A 7,457-nucleotide genomic window follows, 5' to 3' on the forward strand; every position below is an offset into this window, starting at 1 on the left:
CCTCATTAAAAACCTTTGGCAAGTAAAAACCCTATGGGAAAAAAACTTACAAAGGGAAAAAGAGTCTGACCATAAACCTTCCGGGTTCCATCCTTCGAGGATGGTTAATTCGCTCCCCCTAATTGAAGTAGTCGCCTAAGTCGACGCATCCCTATTCCATATACAAGTTTTTCAAATGTGGAAGTAGGTGGGGATTTAGTGAACAAATCCGCAAGATTGTCACTAGAGCAAATTTGATGAATATCTATTTCACCTTTTTCTTGAAGCTCATGTGGATAAAATAACTTAGGTGAAATATGTTTAGTTCTATCACTTTTGACAAATCCATCACGCACTTGTGCAATACAAGCCGCATTATCCTCAAAAAGTATAGTGGGGGCATCATGAACCGAGGATAAGCCACATGAATCTTGAATGTGGTGTATCAAAGTTCTTAACCAAACACATTCTTTGGCGGTTTCAAATAATGCAATAATCTCATAATGATTTGAGGAAGTAGCAACTACACTTTGTTTTCTCGACTTCCATGAAACCGCCGTACCTCCACAGAGAAACACATAACCAGTCTGTAACTTGGCATTATGAGGATCGGACATATATGCAGCATCCGAATATCCCACCAATGTTAAATCTTTGTTTCTTTGGTAAAGTAAACCAAGATCAACAGTTCCTTGAAGGTAACGTATGATATGTTTAACGTCATTCCAGTGTCTTCGGGTTGGATTGGCACTGTGTCTAGCTAGAACATTTACTGCAAATGCAATATCGTGTCCGGTGCAATTTGCAAGATATAATAGTGCTCCTATGGCGCTAAGGTAAGGAACTTCGTGTCCTAACCTATCCTCGTTTTCCTCTTTAGGCCTAAATGGGTCTTTGTACATTTTAAGTGAACGTACCAACATTGGTGTGCTAAGAGGATGAGATTTATCCATGTAAAATGTCTCCAATATCCTTTTTATATAATTAGACTGGTGCAATAAAACTCCTTCCGGGAGGTGCTCGATTTGCAGGCCAAGACAATACTTGGTTTGACCCAAGTCTTTCATTTCAAATTCCTTCTTTAGGCAAGAACGAGCTTCTTCGAGCTCTTTTGGGGTTCCAATTATATTCAGGTCATCCACATAAACGGATATGATGGCAAAGCCATTTGATGACATTTTTATGAACACACACGGATATATTACATTATTTACATATCCCCGCTTCGGGAGATAATCGTTTAGCCGATTGTACCACATACGACCTGATTGTTTAAGACCATATAATGATCTTTGCAATTTGATACTGTACATGTTGCGATTTTCATTCTTTCCCATTTGAGGAATTGAAAATCCTTCGGGGACTTTCATATATATATCGGTGTCAAGTGACCCATATAAATATGCAATCACAACATCCATTAAGTGCATATCTAGATTCATACTTCTTGTCATGCTGATCAAATAACGGAACGTAATATTATCCATTACGGGAGAATAAGTGACATCAAAGTCTATACCGGGTCTCTGCGAAAATCCTTAGGCAACTAGTCTCGCTTTATATCTTACCACCTCATTCTTTTCGTTGTATTTTCTTACAAACACCCATTTATATCCAACGAGGATAACATCTTTGGGTGTTCGGACAACGAGTTCAAAAACACAACGTTTATTAAGCGAGTCTAGTTCTCGCCTTAATTGCCTCCTTCCATGTATTCCAATCGAACGCTTCGGCATTCAAGAATGGATTTTGGTTCGGATCCGGATTATCTTTTGAGACAATCGGCGCTACCGAGGAGGCAAATGAGTCGTCGACGAGCGTTGTAATTCTATCATATCTCACCCCCGTGTTCATATAATTTACTGCAACCTCTATATTAACATCAACCAAATCCTCATCGTTTCCCAAATCAATAGGATTTGGCCGTTCCGTATTCCCGGAATTGTTATTTGGGGCAGTTGCACTAATTTCACCGGGATTGCTTTCCTCTGCGGGAGGCGCATTGGGTGATTGAATGTTTTTTCTTTTCCGCGAACTTATGTCTTTAGCCCTCGTGGGTCGTCCACGCTTCCGGCGTTGACTAGGCTCATCGGACATTTTTGGCCCCAAGGGGATCTCCACTCTAGGTGGTGCGTTTTCTGCAGGAATATGGGATTTAGTCACCCCTTTATAATCGGTAAATGCATCTGGCGGTTTACTTGCTAAATGTTGCAAGTTAATAATCTTCCGAACTTCAAGTTCGGTCATGCTTGTACGTGGATCAAGATAATTCAATTGATCTTCCTTCCGGGAAATTTCACGGCATTCTTTAAGCTGCAGGCTTTCTCCCCCTAATGCCGGGAAATGTGCCTCATCAAATATACAATCGCCGAACCGGGCAGTAAACAAGTTGCCCGCCTGGGGCTCCAAGTATTTCATAATAGATGGAGATTCATATCCCACATAAATACCAAGTCGACGTTGAGGCCCCATTTTGGAGCGCTGTAGAGGTGGTATAGGAACATATACGGCACAACCAAATATTCGCAGATGGGAAACATCGGGTTCACATCCACGTACAAGTTGAATCGGGGAGTATTCATGATATGCAGTGGATCGAATTCTAATCAATAATGCAGCGTGCAATATCGCATGTCCCCATAAACTAAAGGGTAATTTAGCTCTCAACAGCAACGGTCTAGCAATCATTTTCAAGCGTTTGATTAAAGATTCCGCTAAGCCGTTCTATGTATGAGTATGTGGCACGGGATGCTCCATGTCTATCCCAATAGCCATGCAATAGTCATCAAAGGCTTTAGACGTAAATTCACCAGCATTATCTAACCGGATCTTCTAGATCGAGTAATCGGGGAATTGTGCACGTAATTTAATTAGCCGAGTGAGTAATTTTGCGAAAGCCATATTACGTGTTGACAACGACTCAACGTATGTCCATCGCGTTGAAGCATCAATCGGGACTATGAAGTACCCGAAAGGTCCACATGCAAGGTGGATAGGCCCACGGATATCTCCTTGAATTCTATGCAAAAATATAGGAGATTCCACATTTACTTTAGTAAGAGACGGCCATACAATTAATTTACCCTCGCCGCACGCATCGCATACATAATCGGTGGGTGAAGGGAGCCCACGATTTGTTAATGAATGTCCAACTGAATGAGTTAATATTCGGCGCATCATATTCGACCCTGGGTGACCCAAACGGTCATGCCATGATTGAAAACCTTCCGGGTTTGTGAACTTCGGGTTCATCGCAACATGTTTATTACTCACATTTATGTAAGTATAATATAACCCGGAGGAGAATGATGGTAACTTTTCCATAATTTGTTTTCCGTATCCACTCATTTGAGTTAGATACAAGTATTCTTTACCACCTTCGGTCTTAGTTTCAACGTGAAACCCATTGGAACGAATATCTTTAAAGCTAAGTATGTTCCTTTTAGACCGTGGGCAAAATAAAGCATCATTAATAAAAATTTCTGTGCCCATTGGTAATATTACACGAGCTCTTCCTGAGCCTGTAATTATATTACTATCGCTTGAAATAGTGGTAATATTCCCTTCGCATTTTTTTAATGCCTCAAAGAACTTCCTCTGCTGGAGGATAGTATGTGTAGTACCACTGTCTACAAGACAAAGAATACCATTGTTCTCCTCGAGATAATTGCTCAGCATCATTGATGACTAACATAAAAGAATAAGAAATGAAATTATAATATTAAACGTGAATATTATTCAAAAACTAAGAAAATACATGTGAATAAACATAAACTTATATATATTGCTTAATCTAAATCCAAAAAATGATCAATATCAAAAGATGTATTGTCAAGAGATGATTCTTTATCCTCCATAAAGGGTTTGGTTGCAACATTGGCTTCCCTTTTTCTCTCATCTTGTTCCCTTTGATAGAGGTCAACCAGGTGCTTTGGGGTGCGACAAGTGCGAGACCAATGGCCTGTAGAACCACATCTATGACAAACATCGGCACCAACCTGGTTAGATACTTCTTGACCTTCTTTTCTTTGTGGACCGCGTTTAGGTCCTTTTGAACCTCTATCTCGGCTCTTATAAGGCTGATTTTTCAAATTACGCCATTTGCCCTTCCAATGCTAGTGACTATTGTTTTTATGACGTGCGACATGTGCTTCAGGCACAGGTGCGGATCCCATAAGACGGGAATTATGATTTTGCATCAACAACTGGTTGTGCTTTTACGCTACAAGTAGTGCGGAAATTAGTTCCGAATGTTTTGAATAATTCTTTGCCCTATACTGCTGCTGGAGTACAAGGTTATTGGCATGAAAGGTAGATAATGTTTTTTCCAACATTTCGGTCTACGTGATCTCCCGGCCACAGAGTCTTAATTGTGATACAATTCGGTGAATAGCAGAATTATATTCTGCTACGGACTTAAAGTCCCGAAAGCGTAAATTGATCCATTGAAACCTGGCATGAGGAAGGACCACTTCTTGTTGATGATCAAAGCGATCCTTCGGGGATTGCCATAGAATTGTAGGGTCCTCCTCGGTCAAATACTCGGCCTTTAAATCTTCATGTAAATGGTGGCGAATGAAGATAAGAGCCTTAGCCTTCTGGGCCGGGGTATAATTAGATTCTGGGAGAATAGATCGACTAAGATCTAATGATGTTAAGTGTATCTTGACATCAAAAACCCATGTTAGATAATTACTTCCGGTAATATCTAACGTTGCAAACTCTCTCTTGGTAATGTTTGACATACTTAAAAGAAAATGTAGAGATGTTAGATAATGAAAAGGTAAAGATGTGTTACCTCGAGTGATATCCAAGATTCTAACTGGTTCGTGCTGATAACGTGTTGTAAAAGTAAACGGCGATCTTTGGAATCAACTCATAAACATAACACCAACTTGAAATATGAGAGAAGAGATAAGAGAGAAGTAGGGAGCAAATGTTAACTCTTTTTCATTCCTCAACAAGTTTACAAAAGCCTCTATTTATAGGCTAGAGGGTATATTACATTGGGAGAGGAAAAACCGCTCATGGGATGTGAAAGGTGCAACATCAATCCATATCAATGTACATCAATATACATCAATGTATTTGTAACATACATTGGAAGAGGTAATGGTGAAAGGTGAAGCATCCACATATAATTAATATGTTTATAACAAGACTAAATTTGTCGGATTAAAAGGTTTAAGACTAAATTGCTATCAGTACAATAAGTTTAAGATTTTTTGTATACTTTTCTTGGCTATATTAAAGAGGGCCATAAATTTGGTAGTTTCATAAATAATATAAAAAAAAAAGAAAAGGAAAGAATACCGTGAGTGGCGGGGGCGATTAAGATTGAGAGCACTCGGTTGAAGCAAGGCAAACTAAGAGGAAGACAAATGGAAAGGAAAGAAATGAAAGCTAAGGGAGGCCGTGAAGTTTGGGTTTATTATCGGATGGTGTGGACATCTAAATTTTGACTAATAATTTAGAATAAATTGCATAAAAAGTAAGGACTAACCTCAGTCCCTAACCAAAAAATAATAATTCATTTTTATATAATTTACATATACGATAGTGTAATTTTCCGCATTTTGCATTACATTTTCATTTAATCGGGCCGGCGGTGGCGAATTGGCCAGAATTAATCGTGCGGGTTCGGTGAGCAAAACACAAAATTCTATTGTGGCATTAGAGAGGCATGTTAGGTTCGATATCGAATGTAAGCGAACCTTGCCTTGACTATGCAATATAAGTCGATGATTCATCCATAAATTACACGTCACTTAATTTTCTCTCTACTCGATTCTTTTATTTCAGAAGTAACGGGAAGTCCACGATGAGTTCAGCTGCCTATTCTTTGGAGCAAAATACATCGTAAGAGATCTCCAATTTTGAGCTGTGTGTGGCCAAAGCAACGATCTCTCTAATTTCACGTGTACAATTTCAATATTTTTACTCATACCACATTATCATTATATCCATAGATATCGTAATTTATACCTAGTTACAATAGAGTCTAACACACTTACAATCAAGTCCTCATTCTTATTGGATTAACCGGAAAGCCAACCCAATAAGTACAGTTGGCTTAATCTGATTATGCCCAATACGTACGGTCGAATTGATTGCGCCAATGATGATCCTAGAATATTCAATTTTCCTGCTTTTCTTCCTCGTATATTCCATGCACTCCACATTTAACAAGACCACAATATTGTAAACAAGTGTCTCGAAAATACTTACTAAGAAATTAATTGAAATTTTCTTTTTATAGTTTCATATGTATTGACTTTTTGCATTTTCTGATTTTTCTCTTTTTTTCTTTTGTTTTTCCTTTTTGTCTCTTCCACTCGCCTCGCCGGTGGCCATGGGCTGGGCGGCCTCGCCGACAACAGGCAAGAGCTCGCCTCACCCAGCCCAGGCAAGGGCCGGCCTCGAGGCCACCGGCGAGGGGATTTGAGCGGCTTCCTCGACGAGGGTGTCGACGTTTTGCCATGTGGGTGCCAAGAATTTGTGCGGCTTGAAGAGTAATCCATGGGACTTGGAATTGGGCTTGAGGATTGAAGAAGACGAAGAAGAAGTGAAGGGGACATTGGAGACATAATTGCTGGAGGGGATTGGTGAGATGGGTTTGGGGTTTTCTTCGTGTTTGGCATTCAACGATGGGTTTGGGGTTTTCTCATTATTTGTAGTGAGAGCGCCAAACTTTAAGCGCCAAGAACTTATGCGAGCTCTGTCCCTGCCCGCCACACCCAGAACTCGGCCATCATCGGCGAGATCTTCCGAATTCTCTTTGTGACCTTCGACCTCGCGGGGCCCTCGCTTGCCAAGAACTTATGCGAGCTCTGTCCTCGCCACCCACACCCGTAACTCGGCCATCACCGGCGAGATCTTCTAAATTCTCTTTGTGACCTTCGACCTCGTAGGGCCGGCCCTCGCCTGTGTAGCCGTGCCTCCTTTTCTTCTTCTTCTTCTTCTTCTTCTTCTTCCATCACCGGCGAGATCTTCTAAATTCTCTTTGTGACCTTCGACCTCGCAGGGCCGGCCCTCACCTGTGTAGCCGTGCCTCTTCTTCTTCTTCTTCTTCTTCCATCACCCGCGAGATCTTCCAAATTCTCTTTGTGGCCTTCAACCTCGCAGGGCCGGCCCTCACCCGTGTAGCCGTGCCTCTTCTTCTTCTTCTTCTTCTTCTTCTTCTTCTTCTTGAGTTAAATTTGGTTTTTGATGCTCTCCAATTTTTTTTTCCTCGCTGGCGATGGCTAAGTTCTCTCTCACTATTGGCGGTGAGAGCAGCAAACTTTGATTGCCAAGAACTTATGCAAGCTCTGTCCCCGCCACCCACCCCCCGAACTCGACTATCGCCGCCGAGATCTTCCGAATTCTCCTTCGTGACCTTCCCTTCGCCGGCGGCTGCGAGGCCGGCCCTCGCCTGTGTAACTGCGCCTCTTCTTCTTCTCTGCCGGTCAAATTTTGGTTTTTGATGATCTCCGTTT

The sequence above is a fragment of the Rhodamnia argentea genome, chromosome 5, assembly GCF_020921035.1.
Source record: "Rhodamnia argentea isolate NSW1041297 chromosome 5, ASM2092103v1, whole genome shotgun sequence".
NCBI lineage: Eukaryota > Viridiplantae > Streptophyta > Magnoliopsida > Myrtales > Myrtaceae > Rhodamnia > Rhodamnia argentea.